General features: G+C 39.2%; 1 protein-coding gene across 5 annotated transcripts in view; it reads left to right on the top strand.

Annotated features, from left to right (window-relative positions):
• PDE4D (phosphodiesterase 4D) overlaps positions 1-22,923 on the top strand; it is a 626,273-nt gene that overhangs the window by 475,053 nt on the left and 128,297 nt on the right. The window contains exon 1 of one of the 5 annotated variants that reach the window (XM_080372940.1): positions 9,146-22,362. The exons of the other annotated variants lie outside the window; for them this stretch is intronic. The gene's annotated coding sequence lies outside the window, so the exon portion shown is untranslated. Of the gene's footprint in view, positions 1-9,145; positions 22,363-22,923 lie in introns of those variants that run through there. 5 annotated transcript variants of the gene reach the window in all.

Genomic DNA, 22,923 nt, shown 5'->3' with positions numbered 1-22,923 from the left:
ATTCTTTCCAGGAGGTATATATATAGAGAAAAAAAGGCCAGTAACTACAAAAGCTTCTTGATTGCTGCTGCCCTGAAACATCCTCTACACGCGATCAGTTATATAAGATCATCATCCTTTTTAGAGCTTTATATTCACAATCATCTTCATTGTCTCAGAAATTTCCATATTTAGTGATTTGAAGCTTGTGAGCTGTGCTGTCATTTGACATGTGATGTTTCCTTGAATTAGCCAGCATCTATTTTCCTCTTGCCATACCTCTATACATTCCCCTTATTACCTAGGGCCCAAATCTGTAGCTAGTTTACTTTTACTTCCCACGTTTTTTCTTTTGCGTTTCTTCTGTCCTCATTTGCATTTAAATCTTCCTTTCCAACTGAATTTGAAGTAGCCTTCCTCATTTGAAAGTCATTAAAATTTGCCTTTGCAAGACTGCAACAAAACAGTTCTTTTCGTAATGTTAACTTAAATGCATGAAAAAAAAACCCCACTTGGTTTCAGTTTTTACCTTCAGAACTTCCAGATATAAATTAGGTATTCATATGCTTTAAACTGAGGAATCGCATAATTGTGTTATCGCAACTTTCATCGTTCCTCTCCTGCACTGACACCCTTATTGCTGTATCACAAATCCAGTTTACATTCTGTACAGCTTAATCCTTTTAGGTTTTTTGCACTTCAGATGTGTAATGCCTGTAAACTTGGACAAGTGTCGTTTTGTGGATGTGTGTATACCTACATACCACATGTAGTGTATGTTATAACTTGCAGTTTCCTGTTTTGTACCTCTGCATTTTCCAAATTTGTCCAGTGTGCTAAAAATTTGATTTAGCCCTCACAAGATATGTTTGTTCAAATTTAATATGAGAAGGCACAGTGTGATAAAGCCTGTACTCTTTATGGTGTATATGATCAAATGAAGCACATCACGCTTACAGAAGTGACCGCCTTTATCTTAAGAGTTTGTAGGCTTACTGCTGTCATCTCATGCCATCCAAAAGTGTGTCTGATTTAAATTGTATGTGTAAATACTATTTTTTTCCCCATCCTATCTTTTGTTCTAGTCAAGGTTTTTCATTCATAAAAATGTAGCTGCTTCAATTGTTTTCCACTTGGCATAGTTCTAGTAATTTTTTAATGTAAACCCAAGTCTTATAGTAATGCGAAATTTTCAGCTCATATTTTAAAAATGGAATATTTAATGAAGACAGAAAAGTTTGTAAATTTGAATTCAAAGTTTCAAGAATTAAAAAGATCTGTTACTTGTGTTTAAAATCTCACCATTTTAAAGACAATCCCATCACCCATACTTGTTTAGTTGATAGAGGAAATGGCGCAGATCTAGAGGGCCGTTCAGGAAACCAGGAGGATCATTCTAGCACAGGCAGGTGCTCCCAGCTTTCCTCTGAGCTCTCTCCCTAGGGACTGCTGGGGAGCCTGGTCTCCACGTTCAGACATCTGTGTGAATCTGTGCTGTAAATCTTCACCGCATGATTTATAAACAAACATTTTTTCAAGTTTTGCCAAGTGATGCTGGCAACTTTTTAGAAAACAAAAACCATCTTTGTGGTTTGTGTATTTACTTCTTATTATTGATTCATGTGTATATTTACTTTTTGTGCTTTGCATAACGATGGTATGATAATACCTTTATCTGCTGGGATTGCAATGTACAGAGGAAAAAGGAAATACAGAGGAAGAACACCTGATAGACTGTAATGCCATTTCACAAATGCTAGATCTTGTCCGATTCCTGTGTGCAGTTTTTCATTTTATTTAGTCTGTTATGTCTGAAACAGCATAAAAAATGTATCCACAGGTAAAGCCCCATTTTGTAGAAAGAAGTATGATGAAGTAAAGATGAACATTTAAAAGTTAGTGGGCCTGCACTTGCACTAAGAGTGTAAAACCACTAGTTAAGCTAGCGCTGACAGACTCAATAATGGTAAAATGGAACATGTTCACTTATGACAAATGAAATTTTAGAACAAATGAAAATGTCAAGTCTCAAAAGAACAACAGTAACATCACTACATCTGCTGGTAAATGTTCTGGTTATACTCATCAGCAGACGTTTTTCAGCAGTAGAGGCCATATTAGTCCGTTGTTGCTGTTCTTGCATACTTTTTTGGCTGCTGAAAAGAAACACGCAGTTGCCCTAAGAAGGTCAGTAATGGAGAGAGCAAAAAAACACCATACGTTCTTTTGGAGGACTGGAAGTGGAACTAAGGCCCTGAAGGGATCCCTTGCTGATGCTGGAGAACCAAGTCCCCTTTTCCACACAGTTCCATTGTCACACAAGTTTTCTTCTAAGTGTGTTCAGTGTTGTGAAAGCCATTAAAAATGTACAAAGGACTGCTCCACTTGAGCATGCTTTTGTAATGCACAGCTTGAAAGCCTTTTGTAGCTGGGCAGCTAGGCTGAAAGGGACACTTAGGAAGATGTCGTTAATGCTTCCAAATGAGTTTCAGGTTTTCTTCATGCATCCTTCAATTTTACATTGCTTTAGTCTTAAACCAGTACTGAACTCTGTAGTTGAAATATCCTGTAATTCTATAATAATTTAATTTCCTACTATCCCTGTTATCTCTTGCCAATCATTCAACCACCTAGATGTCAAACAATTCATGCAGTGGAACCTGCTATTTCAAATAGACTGCTCAGGCCATTTCTGGCATCTTGTTTACTTGGGAACAAATCTTCTGTTCATTTAAATGGAAGAAACTCTATATCTTAAATTAAGCAAATGCGTATTTACAGCAGCAGACAATTGGGTTTGGATAGCTTTTCCTTCCTGGCTCATATTCTGGCTCTTGTTCCTTTTCTTTCTAAATTTCTTTTGATTTATTTACTCTTTAATGCCCACTGTTTCACATTTTATTTTTTCAGAGATTCTGAAAAAGTCAGACCAGACCTGATTGTGTTCTTTCTACAGAGGGCTGAAATGAGGAATTGTGTGTGTGTCAGGAGCTACTGTGATTTGTTTCCCTCTAGACTTGAAAACAGTTATGTTACCCTGACTTCTTTTCTGTCTTTATTCTACAGTATAAACCTCTATATGAATCATACAGTGAGATAGTAGACATGTGCCTTTTCTGCAACAAGGAAAAAAACATTCTGCTTAAGTTACTCTGGCTGCTCTTTGGTATATGTCTTGCATAATGGGCATTTTTGGCTGTTTAGTCCATGAAGTATTCAGTACCATAGAGCCACTTTTACATCACCTTCCATAATATTCAGTTCTTTTCTGGTGCTTTAGCACACAGACTTCTAAAATTTGAAGTTTAGTATTTCCCTCCTCAGCAGCTCATGGTACATTAAAATCTGCACCTCAGGTATCTCAAAACCCTGAAGTTTCAGTATTACTGCTCACTGTTCAGTACCCATTTCTGTAGCTATTCTACTAGCTCTGACAGTGTCCAAAGAGCTGACTGGATTGTCATCTTCTTCCCCCTTTATTATGTTTAAGTCCTGATTTGATACTTTTGTCTGACATAAGTTTCTAGCATCTCAAAACATACTGATAACTGAAAAAGAAATCAATTATTTAGAACCCAAGGAGAAGAAAGCTGTTTACCAGGCTGTTAGCACTGTTACCTGTTACCACAGGGAATCCCTGTGATATTAATATTTCATTTCTACCCAGATAGAGAGGAAATCTGACAAGAATCAACAACTAATAGACACAGAGGGGAAAGAAATGACAACATTCAAGGGATCTTCTAAATGAATATTTTGGAAGGCATGGTAAAAGAACACAAGGGATCAAAGCCAATGCGACCCCTGGTTCAAAACTTGCTGATGATCAGTGGTAGGTGCTACAACTGCATAATAACTGTTAAGAAGTTCAACCTATTGTGTCAGTTCTTAAGCAGACTGTTCACATGCCCTTCATTTCATGAGCCTGAAAATTATGCTGGCTGGCTTACTGATACTGAAGCCGTGCCCTTTCCAGCCCAGCCTGCAGAAGTTTATTTTTTGATTTATCCTCTTGGAAGCACTGGCCAAACCAGTCTCTGGTTTGGTCTTTGTTTTAATGTCCCTCTTGTCCCATGATAGTCACCTCAGTGCCCCCTGCTCTGAATTCCATACTATTAAGGAAAGACCCATGCTTCCTTAGGTTTCGGTATGAGCTAAATGACCATTTAGGATGAATGCCATGTAGGGTCCAGGACATCTGAGAAAACATATACAGTGACTCAGTTGATATTGGCACAGGCACTGTTTTTAGGCTTAGTAACACTATGATTAGTGACTTAATTGCTGACATATGTTTTCCATCCTTTAAAGGCCAGAGAATTGAGCTGGAAAAATGTTAGGAACCATTTTTGAACCCCTAGTGGTGGTGGCAGCCTTCATAAAGTCTTAACATTTGTGGCAATTCAAATGCCACAATCACCTATTAAAAGGATTTGCTGTCTTACGAGTACATTCCTCTTGGTACCAGCCAGTTTATAACTGACGTGCTTGCTGTTATGCATATGCACAGATAACCCTTCCAGATGAATCTGACTTTCAGCACTAGAGGTCTACACTTCTGTGAAGTCCTTCCTCATATTTATCAGCAGTGCCATTATTTGTCTTTGATTCACAGATAGTGATTACATTTGCATTTTTGGCAAGCAGGGTGTTCACAGCTGTGAAAAAAAAATATTTTTCTTCTTGGAATTTCCATTCTTGGAAAAGACTGGAAATGAATAACTAGGAAATTACATTTTGTAAAGCCATCACAGCTTTTCATCTTGTTCAAACAGCTTTTCCACCGCAGAAATACATCCCCCCTGTGTCAGTAAGATGACCTTATGACTTTGTAACTGATATTGTGCATTTGCAACTTTCTCACAATCATTTATTTCAGTAGTAAAATATAACTTTGTTTTTATGCTCTCAGTGTCATTACATGATTGTAGATGGGTAGGAAGCATACATTTTCCAGTTTTAGTAGCTCTTCAGAATATTTTGCTTAATCACCTAAAATTGATTGATTTCCTAACCAGTAGTTATTTTCTTACTGGTTGCTGGTACTAGAAATAGAAGTCCTGTATAAGAAAACCACTGTAACTTTTTCATCATTAAGATAGACCAGCTTCTCTCTCTGCCTTCTCCAATTTTTCTGTTTCAGATACTGATCATGGTAATATTTGGGCTTTTACTTCAAAACGAGATTGTGTTTTAATTTAAATGTTCATTGGCAATTAGAAATCCAGAATGACAACCTGAAGAAGAAGTTACTTTCCAGTTACTTTCCAGTTACTTTCAGAACTCCTTGGAAGAGTCTGCTGAAATACAATAATAATAAAATGAATCAAAAATCCACTGTCGTTGTTTTAACTAGAGGAGAAGATCTGAGAGCTAGCAGCTCTTGGAATGTACTTTTGCTCACGAGGACATCCTTTTTCTCCAGTCTTTCATGAAAATTATTGGAAAATATAATATTGTTTTCTATGTGCTATTTATGTGATATTTATGTGCTAAAAAGGATGAGTTTGCAGGTTAAGGATATTTGTTGTAGTTCTTCCCCCTTCTCCACACACTTGTCCATTCCATTCCACCTTTGCCTGCTGCTCTTCTTCTCTAAGTGTGTGAATATTCTCTCTCAAGTTATAGATTTTATCATAGCAATTCTGGTGAACAATGATTTTGAGAGCGGCCTTCTGAACCTCTTTGACATTGCCATTCTATCTGTTGTGTTTTAGAACCAGCATCTGGTGTGTCAGAGTTACCTCTCAGTTCTTTTGATGTTAAATTAGCCTCAGACGTTGGATTCATTGAAGCAAAAGAAAAGGCCCCATTCCCTGAAATTTAACTTTGCAGAGTCAGCTCTTGTGTAATACTCTGTTGCAGCTGCTTGGAAAATAAATTAAATCCAGCTTTCTGTAAAGGATGGAACATAGAGACAATCACAGACATTACCTTGTAACATAATAGTTCATGAAGATTAAATATAGACAGATATTCCCATTATTGGCTGTTTCACTTTCTCAGGTGTCAGGGAGTGGTAAAAACTTTTAATATTTGAAGTATAAGCAAAGATTTCCCCTCCTTACTTCTCTGCTTTAAATACTCCTTGAGGATTTTGTTTTGTTTTAATCCAATGCTTTATGTCTCAAGCATCCTTGTAGAAATCTCTAAAATTATACAAACCCATGAATATTCTGCAAATTTATGCTGTTTCTAAGTTGCGCTCATATGTTGATACAAGTTTATTAGCAAAAACTGTACTAGTATTTCATTCAATGCTACTTACATTGACACATTAGAGAGGTCAGATATAAACAAGTTTCTATCTTTATTGCCTTAATTTTTAACACTCAAAGAAAAATTTCAATGAAGAAAATAGTATACATACCTGCTTAATTTGCTATCCTTTTTAATAGCATGTCTTGCTCATGGATGGGCAGGTTCTCATCTGTTGGCAGCAAGCCATGGCTGGAGGGGTTAAAAAAAAGAATATTACAGGAAAATATATACTGTGGAGGCTTTCTTAAGGCCCAGCTACCAGATTCCCAGGAGGACACGGTCATGCACGTGCTGTTCTGGCAGGGCTGTGTAGTAGGGTGTGCCAAGCACGTATTTGGCCACTGTCAGGTTTTTCTCCTTTAGACCTCAGTAATGTTTCATCTGCTGCAATAATAACTCTTAACCTTTTTTTAAAAAAAAAAATAAATCCTGTAGTCCTTTTTTTATGTTGTGTGGAAAAAAATGAATCTCATTCTGCCTGGAAAGAGAATTCATAATGATTATCTGTGTCTTGTAGAGGTGCAAAATAATGTCAACAGAAAATAAAAGCCACATTTAAAAAGAAAAAAGATCTAACCAACTTCTTATCTGAAGTGAAAAATACTTTATTTTTTCTGAAATTTCTTGATTTTTTCATAAATTTTCTTATAATAAACTTTTGATGAAGTTTATTTTTCCTCTTGTGTTTTATCACCTCTCTTGTTTGTTTGTATTTTGGGATTTGGGGGGTGGTGGTGGTTATTGCCATTATTCCCTCCATTTGCTTCAAAATGTTACAGAAATGCCAGGTCTAATGTCTTCTTCTACTCCTTTTTTAATTATGAGAAAGTCTTGAAAAATAAATATACCAAAACAAATAAATAAGCAAGTCTTTCCTTTTATTCTTGCTCTTCCTTCACATTTCCCACGAGGAAAACCAGTAAAATTTCTAAATTTCTCTTTTTTACACCCAAATCCACTTTTGGTAGGTTCTTAAAAAGCAGTGTTTCAAGTATTTCTAATGCTTTTAATACTATTCCTAATAGTACTAATTTTAGCTCTTACAAAATATTTTTGTTAATGCCCAGACCCATTGGCACTGTAAAGTACCCATTCTGTAGATAGGGAAATGGAAGCACAGAAGGGGATAAAGTGATTCATTCAGGATGACTCATGCAGTGAGAGAACAGGTTTTTGTATGCTATTATCCTACTTCATTCCTGCAAAAGAAAAGAATGAAACAAAGGATTTCCTGATAGCTTATATGTATAAACAGCAGTGTCCCTCCCTTGGCTGCCTGCGGGGCCCCGCATCAGCTTAAGTTTTCCCCTTGAAAGCCAGTCTTTGATGGTGAGTTCTTCTCCAGAATCATAGGTTAGACGTGGTGATGGATGGTGCATCTACAACGGTGCCAGCTGGGGAGGGCCATGTGTTTGATCAGCTCAGCAGAACTTTGGACATACAGGTTGAATTTTCCTGAAAATAAGTGCTTGAAAAGTACTTTTTAGCTGGCAAAATTGTTGATTCTCCTGGGAACACTTCACAGGATGGAATAACCAGATGTCAGGGGAAAACAGTGGGAGACAAAGCTTGTTCCAAAAGCAACAATGTTAGAGTGACGTTTTTTCAGCTGCAGGGACTGGTGCAAGGTGCTGGCATTTCTCCTTCTTGGTCTCTTCTACTGCATATTTTGTAATGTTTTCAGAGCGATATAATCACCTCCTTGGTGCCAGCAATTATGGCATGTCCTGTCCCAATCTTAGTAATGACACAGGTATCAAGAAAATAGACTTTTGGAATCAAGTAGTCAAACAGCTTTTTTGAACAAAGGGAATTGAGTGCACCCTCAGTAAGTTGTAAGTTTGCAGACAACACCAAATTGGGGGGGGGGGGGGGGGGGGGGGGGCGAGTAGGACCTGGATGTGCTGGCTGATGGCTGGCTGAGCATGAGCCAGCAGTGTGCCCAGGTGGCCAAGAAGGCCAGCAGCACCCTGGCTGGTATCAGAAACTGTATCAGCAGAACAAGGGAAGTGATCGCCCTCCTGTACTGGGCACTGGTGAGGCCGCACCTCAAATACCGGGTTCAGTGTTGGGCCCCCTCACTGCAGGAGGGACACTGAGGTGCTGGAGTGTGTCCGGAGAAGGCAACGAGGCTGACTGCCTTGGTCTACAGAAGAAGCCTTGTGGTGAGCCGCTGAGAGAACTGGGGTTATTTGGGCTGGAGACAAGGAGGCTCAGGGGAGACCTTAGTGCTCTCTACAGCTGCCTGGAAAGAGGCTGTAGGCAGGTGGGTGTCGGTCTCTTCTCCCCAATAACAAGTGACAGGACAAGAGGAAACGGCCTCCAGTTGTGCCAGGGGAGGTTTAGGTTCAGTATTGGGAAAAATTACTTCCCTGAAAGGGTTGTCAAGCATTGGAACAGGCTGCCCAGGGAGGTGGTGGAATCACCATCCCTGGAGATCTTTAAAAAATGCAAAGATGTGGTGCTTAGCAACATGGTTTAGTGATGGACTTGACAATCCTAAGTTAATGGTTGGACTTGGTGATCTTAAAGGTCTTTTCCTACCGAAACGATTCTATGATTCTGTATACTATACATTTTTTTCCTGAAAACATGAAATTACTTAATTCAAAAGACGGCCTTACGTGTTTAATTTATATTGGGTTTTTTTTCCCCTATTTGTAAATAGACAGCATTTTAATCATTTTATCCTAAGAAACTCTGTAATTCAGTTGTTATAATTTGACTGAATTTTGCAATGTTTGTGGCAGTTTAAGCATGTAATCCTTTGGTGTTGGGGGTGGGTGGGTCGACTTGCAGAAAGGATGGGGAAGGGCAGCACATTTTGCCTGATGGAGGATGGCAGCAGAGAAGCAGTTCCACCAGAGACGATGGCTGATGGATAAGCACAGCAGTAAGTAGTCTGCTCCCTTCCCAAATCCTTAATATGAACTGGAGCACAAAGTTAGTTCTCTGGAATTTGCTTCTGCTTACAGATAATTCTGTAATTGATGAGAAAATCTTGAGCTGTTCGTGAATGTATTGATGGTCCTATAGAGACATATTTTTTTATGGGGCAGGCTGAGTTGTAAATTTTAGTAGAACACATTGGTATTGCTGTGTGAGGAGAATGTTTGATTTTGGTTTGCAATACACAGCAATTGTTAACAGCTTTGGCTTGTCGGAATATTCACATTTATATTTTTTTTCCCTGTTTTAAACCACTACATCAAACCTGCTTCCAAGTTTGTTTAATACTGGAAAAAATGTCTTGTTACAAGTAGAGAGTGTAAACTGATATTTCTGTTACCACATTCCTCCACAGAGGAAGACACTTGTTTGGTGAGACATGCTTAGCTTAGCTCTGTGTGTGTGGCATTTGAAGACTGTAGCAGCTAGTGTTTTCTTTTCCCTTGTTTCTAGCTGGTTTGTGAATAAGCCTTGAGAACTCATAGACTTCTGCTCATTTAGGTATTTTATCAAATGAGATTTTCATAATATATATAGTAATTTTACAGTTCATAATATGTTCTTACTTTGTTAAGATAAAGCACTATATTTCTAGCTTTATAGCTTTTGCTTTCAGAGTCTGAGAGTCATGTGCACTATAGGGATCTTACAGTGACTAACGGAAACTTAGTAGAGAATACAGGAGCACAAGATATTTTAGTGAGGTTTTTTTATATTACAACAGTTAATCATAGCGAGACTATGAATGAAATGTTCCAATGATCCTGAAGTCTGCAGAAAATGAGGTTAAAACCTCAGGCATTAAAACCAAAATGCAACATGCACTTGGTCATCTCTATACTAACCATTAGAAAGCAAATCTGCAACACTGCATTTGAAGTTTGATGTTTCTGATGGTCTACCAGTAATGGCTGTTGATAGTGCCACAGTAGGTTGAAAAAGAAAACTGGAAAAAAACAACAGCAAATGCGAGAGTTTAGAGAGATTAGGCCCTCTCTTGAGTTATCAGGTTAGAGATCATTTAGGCAAACTCGACACCCAGAAATCCATGAGCCCTAATGGAGTGCACTGCTGAGTGCTGAGGGAGCTGGCAGATGTTACTGTCAAGCCACTCTCCATCATCCTTGAAAGGTCATGGAGGACAGGAGAGGTGCCTGAGCACTGGAGGAAAGCCAGTGTCACTTCAGTCTTCCAGAAGGGCAAGAAGGAGGACCCAGGAAACTACAGGCTGGCCAGCCTCACCTCCATCCCTGGAAAGGTGATGGAACAGCTCAACCTGGAGGTCATCTCAAAGCATGTAGAGGAAAAGAAGGTTATCAGGGGTAGTCAACAGGAATTCACCAAGGGAAAATCACACCTGACCAACCTGATAGCCTTCTATGATGGAATGACTGGCTGGCTAGATGAGGGGAGAGCAATGAGTGTTGTCTACTTTGACCTCAGTAAGGCTTTTGGCACTGTCTCCCATAACATACTCATAGGTAAGCTCAGGCAGTGTGTGGGTTGGATGGGTGGACAGTGAGGTGGATGGAGAACTGGCTGAACTCAGAGCTCAGAGGGTTGTGATCAGCGGCACAGAGTCTGGCTGGAGGCCTGTAGCTTGTGGTGTTCCCCAGGGGTCAGTACTGGGTCCAGTCCTGGTCAAGTTACTCATCAGTGACCCAGATGAAGGGACCGAGTGTCCCCTCGGCAGGTTTGCTGATGATACAGAGCTGGGAGCAGGGGCTGATACCCCAGCAGGCTGCGCTGCCATTCAGCGAGACCTGGACAGGCTGGAGAGTTGGGTGGGGAGGAACCTGATGAAGTTCAGCAGAGGCAAGTGTAGGGTCCTGCACCTGGGGAGGGACAACCCCACGCACCAGCACAGGCTGGGGCTGACCTGCTGGGGGGCAGCTCTGCGGAGAAGGGCCTGGGAGTGCTGGAGCACAGCAAGGTGCCCATGAACCAGCAGTGTGCCCTGTGGCCAAGGCGGCCAGTGGGATCCTGGGGGGCATTAGGAGGAGCGTGGCCAGCAGGTCGAGGGAGGTGATCCTCCCCCTCTGCTCTGCCCTGGTGAGGCCGCATCTGGAGTGCTGTGTCCAGTGCTGGGCTCCCCAGTTCAAGAGGGACAGGGAACTACTGGAGAGGGTCCAGCGAGGGCTGCAGAGATGGTGAGGGGGCTGGAGCATCTCCCTTCTGAGGAAAGGCTGAGGGACCTGGGCCTGCTTAGCCTGGAGAAGAGAAGACTGAGATGGGATCTTATCAATGTCTACAAATATCTTAAGGGCGAGTATCAAGAGGCTGGGGCCAGGCTCTTTTCAGTGGTCCCCAGTGACAGGACAAGAGGCAATGGGCACAAACCGCAACAGAGGAAGTTCCACCGGAATATGAGGCAGAACTTCTTTACCTTGAGGGTGACCGAGCACTGGAACAGGCTGCCCAGAGAGGCTGTGGAGTCTCCTTCTCTGGAGACATTCAAAACCCACCTGGATGTGACTCCATGCAACCTGCTGTAGGTGAACCTGCTTTAGCAGGTGGTTGGACTAGGTGATCTCCAGGGGTCCCTTCCAACTCTGACCATTCAGTGAGGCTGTGATTCTCCAGCATGTGCACAACAGTATATACAATAATCATATCCATGTTATTATGAAGAAAAGTCAAGCACAAAAGAAGGAGACACCAACATTACAATTGGATTAGGAACCCTGGTTTAGTCCTGTGGATAAATAATTTGATACAGACTTTACCTATATGATTCCATACTGCTTTTATTTCGCTGAGTGCACAGAATGAATGCAACTCAATTCGTGTCTTTTTTTGGTTTTCTATTGTTTTCTTGCTCTTCATTATATGGCCACGTGCTTCATTGAGAACCTGCTGTTCAGACCTGTTGGAAAAGCAGTTACAGTGCTTTCATTGCCTTTTCTATGGTGTTCATCACTATGCTACCTCACTACTTTTCATACATGATTAAATTAATTTTCATATCACCCATGTAATGATGTGAGGAAGTATTATTATCCTTCTTAACCCAAGATGAATTAAAATACAGGCATTAAAATGAAAGTATTCCCTAAATTGAATATCCAAAATGAGGTACCTAGGACTTCAGGTTTTTGATCTGCTTATCAAAGAATGACTCATATATTCATAGTTTTCCTGAAAGGGTGGGTGGGAGAATGTTGAAGTGCTAGGATACACTGGGGAAGTATCACTTCTTGTTGCTTCTTACCCTCTTCCATAGGCATTCACTTTTGGCCACTACTACTAGAGTCAGAAGAGTGGATCTGATGGATCTTTGAGCCATTTAGTGGCTGCTCAGATGTTCTGAATTAATCTGTATTTGTAAGTGGTGATGTCCACATAGATCAAGCAGCAGCCTTTCAGAGTGGATACCTCAAGAATGAGAAAACTAATTAGTTAGTCACATAATTAGTGACATATGATAAAGTTGGTGTGACTAATTCAGTAACAGGTGGTCTGCAGCCTGGACAAATATTTCCAGTTCTTGGTGATAAAAGCACTTTTACCTTCCTGTAGTCCTTTGCTTGAATCAGTACCCACCTCCTGTAGTGCATAAGTATCCCACTGGCAGGGGTGTGTTCCTCGGAGTCCTCTTAGACCCTGAGTAAGGTGGGAATTTTGTAAAAAATAACACAGTTATCACTTAGTATTTTTTCAATAATGTAGATACATGAGCTGACTGACTTTAAGGCTGGCCGAAGCTTATAACTCTGAAATTTATGAAGATGTTCACAGAATCAGCAAAAAAAAAGTATTTTGCATGTATTTGGCTAAATTTCACTTCACAAAACAGCTTCCATGTCTTGTGTTTTTTTTTAATATGAAAAAATACACATCTCTTCTACTTTCTTATTAACAATTTACACATTTTCCCTAAAAAAAAAAAAAAAAAAAAAACACCCGGGAAATTTCAGCACAACTGGACAGAATTTAGTAATGTAATGGTAAAAGAAAAACACAATTTTATAATGTGGATGGTCAGGCAACCCTCTTAGGTAATGTTATTAGGATTTATAATAATATAATATACCATTAAAATAATATTTTAAAAAATCAAGAAGAATATGGTCCAAATGATCCATTAGTGTAGGTTAAAATTTGTTTTGGACTAGCAATGAGAATTATCTTTCTTGACATACCAGGTACTCAGTGAATGTGCTCAGGGTCTACAATCGGTATAAAAATACAGTATGAGTGCATACACGCAAGATATTCCAGTCTCGGCACCCTTCCAAGGCAAGCTCCTGACCTTTTTGTTTCCCTTTAAAGGCTGTTGCTTGATTGTGGCAAAGCTGTAGCAAGGATTTCCAGAACCCAGATCATGAAGTGGACCTTGATACATCTAGTATAAGTCCAGGGAAGTGGAAGCAACTAAAAATTTAGAAAATTCTATATTTTTATAATATATATAAATATATAAATACAAAAAATGCAATACAAATTAATACAGTACAAAAATACAAATTAAAAAAAATATCCAAACACCCAGAATGTAAAGAATTGAAATAGAAAGAACTGAAATGGAAAGAATTTCAATGAAACAATTTTGAAAAAACAAAGTACAAAACTTGTAGAGCTCTGAAGCTCTTAATACTTCGAGCTTTTAAGCTTTAAACAGTACTTGCTATGATTTAAATGATAATTGCTGCTAACATGTACCAACATGAATTCTCGTGGGAGTAGATTTCGTATATGATTAATTGCCAGCAATTCTTTATTGCAATTAGAGGAATGTTACAACAGTGTAAGAAAAAAAAAATAAAATGTTGCTTTTCAAATATAATTGTCTCCTTTTCATGGAGCTTTCATTGGCGTAGGGAATCTGGAGCAACACTGGAAGACACTTTCTTTGTCTAAAGAGACAACTGCAATTCCTTACCCAGCTGCCTCCTGCCCACTGTCCTGTGAAGCTGGCCTTGATTTCCTGTAGATACCTATGTGTGCACATTGTGCTGGTGAAACAAGCCATCTTACCTTCTGTGTGCAGGGTTCTTACAGTCTGAGCTATAGACCACCTTCTTTATGGACATTTTTGTCCACAGCTCTTACCCGTTTTCTGGAAGACACACTTTTGAAGTAAGATTGGCTTAAGCTCAGTTGTGCAAAAGACTTAAGAATTATGAGCTGGGTGATGCTGAGGCATGCGACCTCCTCTTGTCATTATCATTGCACCTTCTGGCTCTGGACCTCCTTCTGAACTGCATTCTCTGGGATGGAAGTGTAGCCAGGAGTAACCATGACTGCTTTTTCCTGTCAGCTGCTGGCTGGGGCACTGTTTGCCAAAGATCTCTGCCGCTAAGCCCAGGGTACATGTAACCATATCTTCTGTGACTGTGCCAGGGGTCTGTTGTCATTGTGGCCATATACGATGATTCTTCAGAAGGATGTGTTTTCCAGGAAGCTTCCCAATGCGTACTAGTGTTAGCCCTGGGGAACATTCACGTGTACTTTCCGTATTCCATGCACTCTCATCACTACTGTAGTGTACTGATTTACATAGTATGGGTCTGAGGAACCACCTTTTTTCCTATGTACTTGCTTTATCCCACCACTACTTCAGAAAGAATATATAAACAATTTGGCCACTTCTGATAATAGCATCCAACTGAATTCCCAGAAAGAGGAGGCTGAGCTCTTTCAGTGTATGAATTTTCTTTCTCTAGCAGCAAACTGTTTCTGAATCATGATCTTACATTCATTTTTATGTTTTAGTTTTTTCCTGAAAGAAAGGTGTTCCACTAATATCTTAGGGGAACTGCATTTTAATTAGGATTAGTCAGTATGCCTGATGGGTGGTTTGCATATTTGTATAAATTTATAAATAAATATTTTTAAATGCTTTGATTCAAATAAATTTAAAATAAAAGAGAATTAATAGGACTGTATATTACAGTAAATACGTGCTATATAGTCAGAGTCAGTGCAAGTTGGTTTTGTATCCCAGTGCCCAAATAGCACTCAAAAAGTAGTATTGCGGAAAAAGGAGTAAGGATCGTTGGATCAAAACTCAACATGGAAAGAAAACCAGTGCTGTTTTAGAATTTCTTGAAGAAATGAGGTGAAGTGACTTTTTTTAAAGGGTTTGAAGGTACTTTAGTACTTAGGACCCAGAGAAAAGGTACCTTACAGAAAATAAGTGCAGACAACATTATGGAATGATTTAAGTGAATGGTGACAGATACACCATAATTAAATAATGACAATAATAAAGTGGAGAACCATCAGTCCAGCTGAGACTGCACTCCTAGAAATGCGGTGATGCTGCCAGGCACCCGCAGCAGTAGGAGCTGGTGGGTGGCTGGGGCCAGCTGGCTGGCAGGCTGCTCAGGAGCACCCCTGGATTTGCTGCGTACTCCTTCTCATGCCTGGATTAAGTCGTTCTGGTTTTCAGCCTTCTTCACCTCCAGTTACCCAAAATAGTTCAGATTCTTCAATATTTTCTAAGGGTTTTCACATTCAGACCTCAACCCGCCACAGATTTTACCAGAAGCCTTGTGGAAAACTGTCTCAGTGACCTTTTTTTGTTATCTAAAAATGGGGATACAAGCCCCAGTAGGATTGTTAGACCAGAACCACCATAGAAGGTGATTGAAGCCTAGGATAAATCTGAACATATTACCACATTTCTTGGAAGTTATTTTGCATTTTGTTTCTCTTGTGGTTTTGTTTTGGTTTTTTGCATTTTTGTTATACTGCAGTAATACAACTTTTCCAATCCAAAGAAACAACAAAACATCAAATCCATGTAACAGGATCTGGAATCTGGTGTTCTTATCAGAACATCACATTAATTAGAAGATGTTCACTTGCAAGAGCCAAGTCTGAGGAAATAATAAAAGGAATTACAAAAAGAATCCCAGTATGGCTGAGCCCAACAAGCAAATTGATTTAATAGGTGCAACAAAGGCTAGCACGCCAAATGCATAGACCACTGAGGTATAATTAAGAATAATGAAGTGACATTATGAAAGAGTGCACCTTGAACTTAGTGTGAGGAGCCTGTTCAAAGCAAAAGGCCTAAAGATATGGAATAGTTGTCACAGGAAACTCCTTGCTTGGAAACTTCAAAACAAAACATGAAACAGTTTGTTTTGAGAGATCAGCTACGTTTCCTAAGACACTTGCTAGAAAATCATGAGGCAGAAGTAAAACAGATAGTTGGAATTCATTTGCTAACATGTTTGAGTAGACAAATTCTTACAAACCTTTTTGCTTCAGAATGTTTTTTATCCTGCACATGTTCTGTTGGCCTGTTATCTGGGCTTTTAATATTAGTATTAAGCCTTGTTACACTCCAAATATGTCCAAAAACGTGTATGCCAAAAGCAAAAGCCAAGTTCTGCTGCTAAAAGCAAATTTCATGAAATGTCACCTTTTCTTCTTTTGCTTGCAGTTTTGATACTGGAAAATCTATCCACACCACTTCTAAAAATGGAGTTAATCATAGGGCTTGCTTGCTTGCTGAATCGCTTAACTGGACACCCAAAGCCACAAGTAGGTAGTTGGCTTGAATTCTCCAGTGGTACAAGAAAATTCAGATTTAGATCATATGTTCCTTTTAATATCATTTGCTTACAGTTTGCTGAAAATATTTTTAAGCAATGGAAAGCAGAAGTTTTTATTAACTTCACTACAGAGAAAATAAAAATATCAGGTAACACATAAATGATGTTTATCTTCAAATGTAGGGAACTGAGACAATAGACCTTCTAAAATGTCAGTATAAATATTTTTCTTTTTCCCCTCTCATTTTCCTGAGGTCTTTAGTTTTTACTAGGCATGGGAAAAGAGACAGAAAGGAAAGTAAAAGGAGAAAACCAGATGTGGTCTCTCCTGCATCATCACTGGGTAGACACTGTCAGAAAGGAAACATTTTGAAAGGTCCTAAGCAGAGAATTAATATAAGAAATAAAATTTTGGCCTGCTATTCAAATATATAAAAGCCCTAGTTTTTTTTACAGGGAGGGGTTTGATGCTCTAGGTTAACCAACTTAACATCTAAAGTCTAGTGAGAGCCTATGGCAGGGACTGATTAGTGACAATTTGTTTCTTTCTGATAAAGAAAATTTCTAAAGTTTCATCCTTACTAAACACTGGAAATAACTATGTCTGGAAAAAAAGGGACACCCAAGTCAGCTGTTCACTCAATTTAATGCTTAATTTATTAATAAGGAATAATAAGGTTCAAGAGAAGTCATAAAGGCATAACTAAAGTGCGCGTGCAGTCTAGTTAATGAATGTAAAGTGTGTCTAAAATCAGTATTTCACAAAGAAATTATGGTAATTATTTGGTGTATTAGCAAATCTTTGGACAGATTTACAGCTGAATTCAGTGAATTCAGTGAATATATTTACTGTATAAAGTAAACCAGAATTTAACTACCTAAAATGCATCAATGAAAATTCAGTTCTTATTAGCAGATAATGTCTGTTCCAGAGGAAGAGGTTTTTGTCTCTGTCTCCATTTATTCCTTTCTCTGCCGTCTCTGACCGAGAGCTGTAAAATTAACATAATACAATCAACATCCACCTCACACAAAATGCTTTATAATGACATAGTATTTCAGGAGTCTCTGTGTGGTTTTTAAAGAACTGGGTCACAATGGGCATAATTTCCACAGTAACTGAAATGGTCTGTCCTACTAAAATAACCTGTAGCTAATTCAGAATAAATCATCACATCTATGAACAAAACTTTAAACTGCCCTGCTTTGATCAGAGACGCACATATCTCTGGAATACACAGTAATTAATGCACACAGAGTCTAAGAGCACACTACATTGCCTGTCACATCGCATCTGACAGAGAATGAGTTTTCCCCTGTGTTGGGTTTTTATACTGAACAATTCCAGAGACAGACACACTGGCCTTTCTCTGCAATCCTCCATATCCATGGTGTATCCCACCAGCTGAGCTTGCCCACTGCTGTTTTGCATCCTGAGCAATACAAGTAACAAATTCAGATTCGGCATTTGAAGGAACCATCTGAACCTCTCTTTTCTCCAGTAGCTACAGGCTGCCTCCTCCAGAGGTGGGCTCCTATCCTGGGGCATAAGGGATAAATAGCTTACCTTCTCCTTGGAGACTTTAATAACATTTTGTTACCTTGCTTTTGCTCTAAATGAGACCCTGCCCAAAGGCAGTTGCTACAGGGCAGCTTTTCTGTGATAATTTCAGTGAATTACAGCTGCTATGCTGAATCTACCCATTCAGTGTGATGGCTGGATTGTCCTCCCAGGTGAAAATACAGGATAGGACTTCTGGGAAGTAAGGATGTTGACATGTGTAGGTAGGTCCTAGCACAGACAGATGGCTGGAGAGATTGCTTGACACAGGACAATTAATTCCTTCGATGGGGGACAAAAATTGCTCCTCTAGAACTTCTTTGTCTCTCTGTAATGTTTAAAGATGGCCTTAAAAGATAAGGTGTCCCTAGAGGATAGGTTAATTTGGCTTCTCCCTCCCCATAGTTTCCAAGATCAGATAGGCTGAAGGTGGAGAGAGACTTAAAGGGGAATATCTGGAGTGCAGTTTCTATTCTTAAAAAGTCTAGTAAATTCTTCATTTTGGGGTGGAATTTATTTCCTTCCCTCTTCTACTATTGTTTACTTCTCTAAAACAAAAGAGAACAAAACAAAAAACCCCAACAAAAGCCTACAGAAACAAACTGCTAAACTCTTGTAATAAGGAAGACCAACATTAAGATTTTCTGTGCAGCTTTAATTACAAGCTCTGGCGCATATTCATTATGATACCATTACTTCTTATGTAACTAAAACTATTTTGTACACAGATCTTCCCCTTTTTTGTTTTAGCAACCTTGTAGAGAGTAGGAGAGTGTTATTTAAAGACTCAAAGGGAAGTCCACTGAGGGTTTCTTACATTGTGTAAAGAAGCTGTGCAGTCATTAACAATGAAGTGGTGCTGCTGAGATCCAGGATCCAGAACCTCTCCTGTGCTTGCCACAGATTTCTACTATTGCCTGAAACAAATCATTAGTAATCTTCCTAAACATTGTCTTTTATGCTGTTACTTCTTGTGCTGTTAGGAGCACAGGGAAGATGAGCCATTAATGTTTTCACAAGTCATTCAAGAGAGTTCACCACCTTTATCCCTATGTCAGTACAGAGCCTGGATGATATGCAGTGGGCAAGATGTGCAAACACAAAGAATAACCAAAAATGGAAAAAAGGCTGAGCTTCATCTCATGTCATGTTTGTCATCACAGAACTCTGAATAAGGCAGGCTCTAAGGATAAACACTATCCACTAATGTCATAAAACATTTTGTCAAAACGCAGGCACAATAGTTGCTGAATTAGCACTGGCTTTTCATAGCTTTGGCATCTGTGAGGTTGCAGCAAAGCTCTTTGAACACAGAAAATTCTGTGATGTGTGGTGTGCCAAATGCTCCTGTCACTAAAAGCAGCTTCAGTTTGCATGGGTTGTGCAAAGCGCCTGAAGCTGACTGCAGAACAACAGTGGAAAAATCTGTCTTTACATGGCCAGTTTCTGCGTGTGAAAAACAGCAAAACACTGTGTGCCTCCACTAACAACTTCCATGCTCGTTCTCTCTTTGCAAAGACCACCCTCCACCAGAAGTGCAGGGAGGCTAAGGAACATGCTAGGCAGAGAGTACCTTTTGGTTTGTCATTGAACATGTAGTTTCTAGTTTACAGCATATTCTTACTGTGGCTTAAAACTTAACAGGAGTGGAAAGATAAATGTGAAGCAACCATAGCTGACTTTCTGCAATTTCTGGCCAGGCAAATTAGAAAGTCTTTCCTATTTTGTATCTTAAACTTTTTTTTCCCCAGTGTATGCAGCAGTAAAGAGCAAACAACTTGTGTGAAAGTCTTCAATTCCCTATTCTCATTCTCTGTTTAATGTAGTGTGATCATCAGTGCCATTTCTTGCAAATAAGACTTGTGATTCAGCCAAAGGAACAATTTATTTGATTTTCAGTGTAATAACACGTTTAATTTAGATTTTTACAAGATTTATCTCCAAAATTGTTAACAAATGTCTCAGTAAGAGCTAAACAAGATGCTTACTGTGTGCTGTAGCATTGTAGAATTTTTTTTAATATAAACATATGTTTTTGGCAAACAGTGCTGTATTCACATTCCCCTTTGACTGTACAACTGACTTTTTTTTTTTTTTTTTCTTGATGCATATTTACATAAAAGACGTTTTCGTTGAACAGTGTGAGACAAGCCGTAGCTGGTCCGTTTGGGTCCCGTCCGTTACTTGTGACGCCCATCTAGTGGTCACAGCGCAGTATCACAGGACGGAACTCCTGCCCCAGCAGCCATGTATAAGCAGTACGCATACTTGCTGGGTGTTGCAAACCGCAAGGCGCTTCCCAGCTGATGACACTGCAATTTCAGCTAAGAGTTTTAATTTTTTAAAATCACTATTCTATAATCTGACAGTAAAATCATTCATAGAAGCCTGCCCTTAGTTTCTGGCTGGGAGATCTAAGACTGGTGGTAAAATATTCATATCATGTCAACAAAAGGTGGGTGAAGACAATAAAACAAATGTGCAAACAAAACCATATATTCCTTTAATCCAATGAAATACCTTTTGATCAGGCAAATAATTAAGTCCACTGTTAAAGAAATAAATTTAATAATCATTCTTTATTCAAAATTTTCCTGCTGTGAGACAGACTTATATTTACCTTCATTTATTTCTTTAGAGCTTTCGGGCAAACTTAGATATGTTTTGAATTATACTGCCATTGCAGAAGTTAGTCTTATTAAGCGCAGGAGTAAACAGTCCTATTTTACCTAAAATTACATGAAAAATCTTCCCTCCTGCCTTCAATAGAAAAAATACAACCTGTGTATTGTTTAGGAGCCCGTGTGTTCTTGCAGCTGTTTAAAGAAAAAAAAATATTTTATTTTCTCAATGAAATAGAAGTGTTAAGAAATTTGAATACAATGAGATCACAAATGTTCCAAACCCTTCATTGGTACTGTGAGTATTTTGTGCTCCTGGAATGCTCTGGAGTTAAAACCCAAAGATACTGATGGCTAGTGAATAATAGTAGGGATGCTGGTAGTAATGGCAATATGTTTAAGAATTTACAGCACTGTAAGCTGCAAAGGATGATTTACTGTAGTATTCACGCTATCTTGTCCTTTCCAGTATGTTTTTCAGTACTTTTTTGAGAGCAGATCTGACAATGAGCACAAAGACGTAATGAATAGGAAAAATGAAAGGCAAAGAAGAGCTTTGCATTGTCCAAGATCACCCAGCAGGCTGGTGATGGATCTTTCATTTGATATCTTATGGATTAAGCTTTGTTAGCTTGAGATTGATAATGTCATGTGGTAGTAGCACAATTCAGGATGCAGAAAAAATATTCAGGCATAATGAAAAAATATTCAGGCATAATGGAAAGAAATAAAAGTTGGGAAGTGTATGTGTTAGGATTTACTAACAGTGAATTGTTCTGAAAACTACAGTGAAAAGAGGATTAAATTGCTAAGCTGTCTTGAAGTTTATTTGCTACCGTTTCTGAATCATATTTTTTTGGGGAAAAAATGCTTTTCTACATTCAAACTGTGAAAGGTGAATACATAATAAATAGTATAGTCTGAGAGTGGCAGGAAGCTTGCAGTTCCAGGAATATATGCAAAGTAACAATGAAACAATGAAAAAAACCATGAAACCAAGGTCCGTGTTCTGCCAGGTAACATGCATCTCTGTCAAAATGGGCAATATATGTTTCATAGAATAGTTTGGGTTGGAAGGGACCTTAAAGATCATCTACTTCCAACTCCCCTGCCGTGGGCAGGGACACCTTCCACCAGGCCAGGTTGCTCCAAGCCACATCCAGCCTGGCCTCGAACACTTCCAGGGATGGGGCAACCACAGCCTCTCTGGGCAGCCTGTTCCAGCATCTCACCACCCTCATAGTAAAGAATTTCTTCCTTACATCTAATCTAAATCTTCCCTGCTTCAGCGTAAAGCCATTACCCTTTGTCCTGTTGATACATGCCTTTGTAAAAAGTCTCTCTCCAGATTTCTTGTAGGCCCCCCTTTAGGTACTGGAAGGCTGCTAGAAGTTTCTTTGATTACTTCATTTAACAAAGGAAAAAAGACCATGGGAATGCTGTCACTTCAGTAAAACATTAAAGCAGCAGCCTCAGGTCAATGGTAGGTAACAGTGAGAAACAAGCTAGTGCAAAGAGCAGCATGTATCTGCTGTGACACCTGCAGCAGGCTGAAGTCTAATCAACAGCTGACATGTACTGGCTATTTTGTGTTCCAGTGTCATTAGATATAATTGAAAACCTGTGGGTGTCCTTCATTGAACACTGTTTTAAATTAAGTACTTTAGATGAGTTCAGCACATATGCATACTATGATGTTAACACTTACCCATGTTTAAAAAATCACGGGAAAGATCCTGTGTTCATCCCTCATTCCTAAATGCTTTAGCAGTATTAAGTTCCCATTAGCATAGCAAATAAAAACTGATCTTTGATTTTATAGAGACAGAACCAACTAGGGAAACAAAAGTAATCTTCCACTTTTAGCTGGATAAAATGTGCTCCATCCCATAAGATGGGGACATAATCTTGCTAATACACTCATCTGTAACCTCTGATATTGCATACCAAAACACATTAGGTCTAAAACCAGAGCCACATGCTCCAAAAAGACTCCTAATGGTACCAAATGCAGATGTCAGGCTGCTAAGCACCACAAGTTGCC

Source organism: Falco punctatus (assembly GCF_963210335.1).
Source record: "Falco punctatus genome assembly, chromosome: Z".
Taxonomy (NCBI): Eukaryota; Metazoa; Chordata; class Aves; order Falconiformes; family Falconidae; genus Falco; species Falco punctatus.
This window is presented reverse-complemented; position numbering and strand designations above follow the sequence as displayed.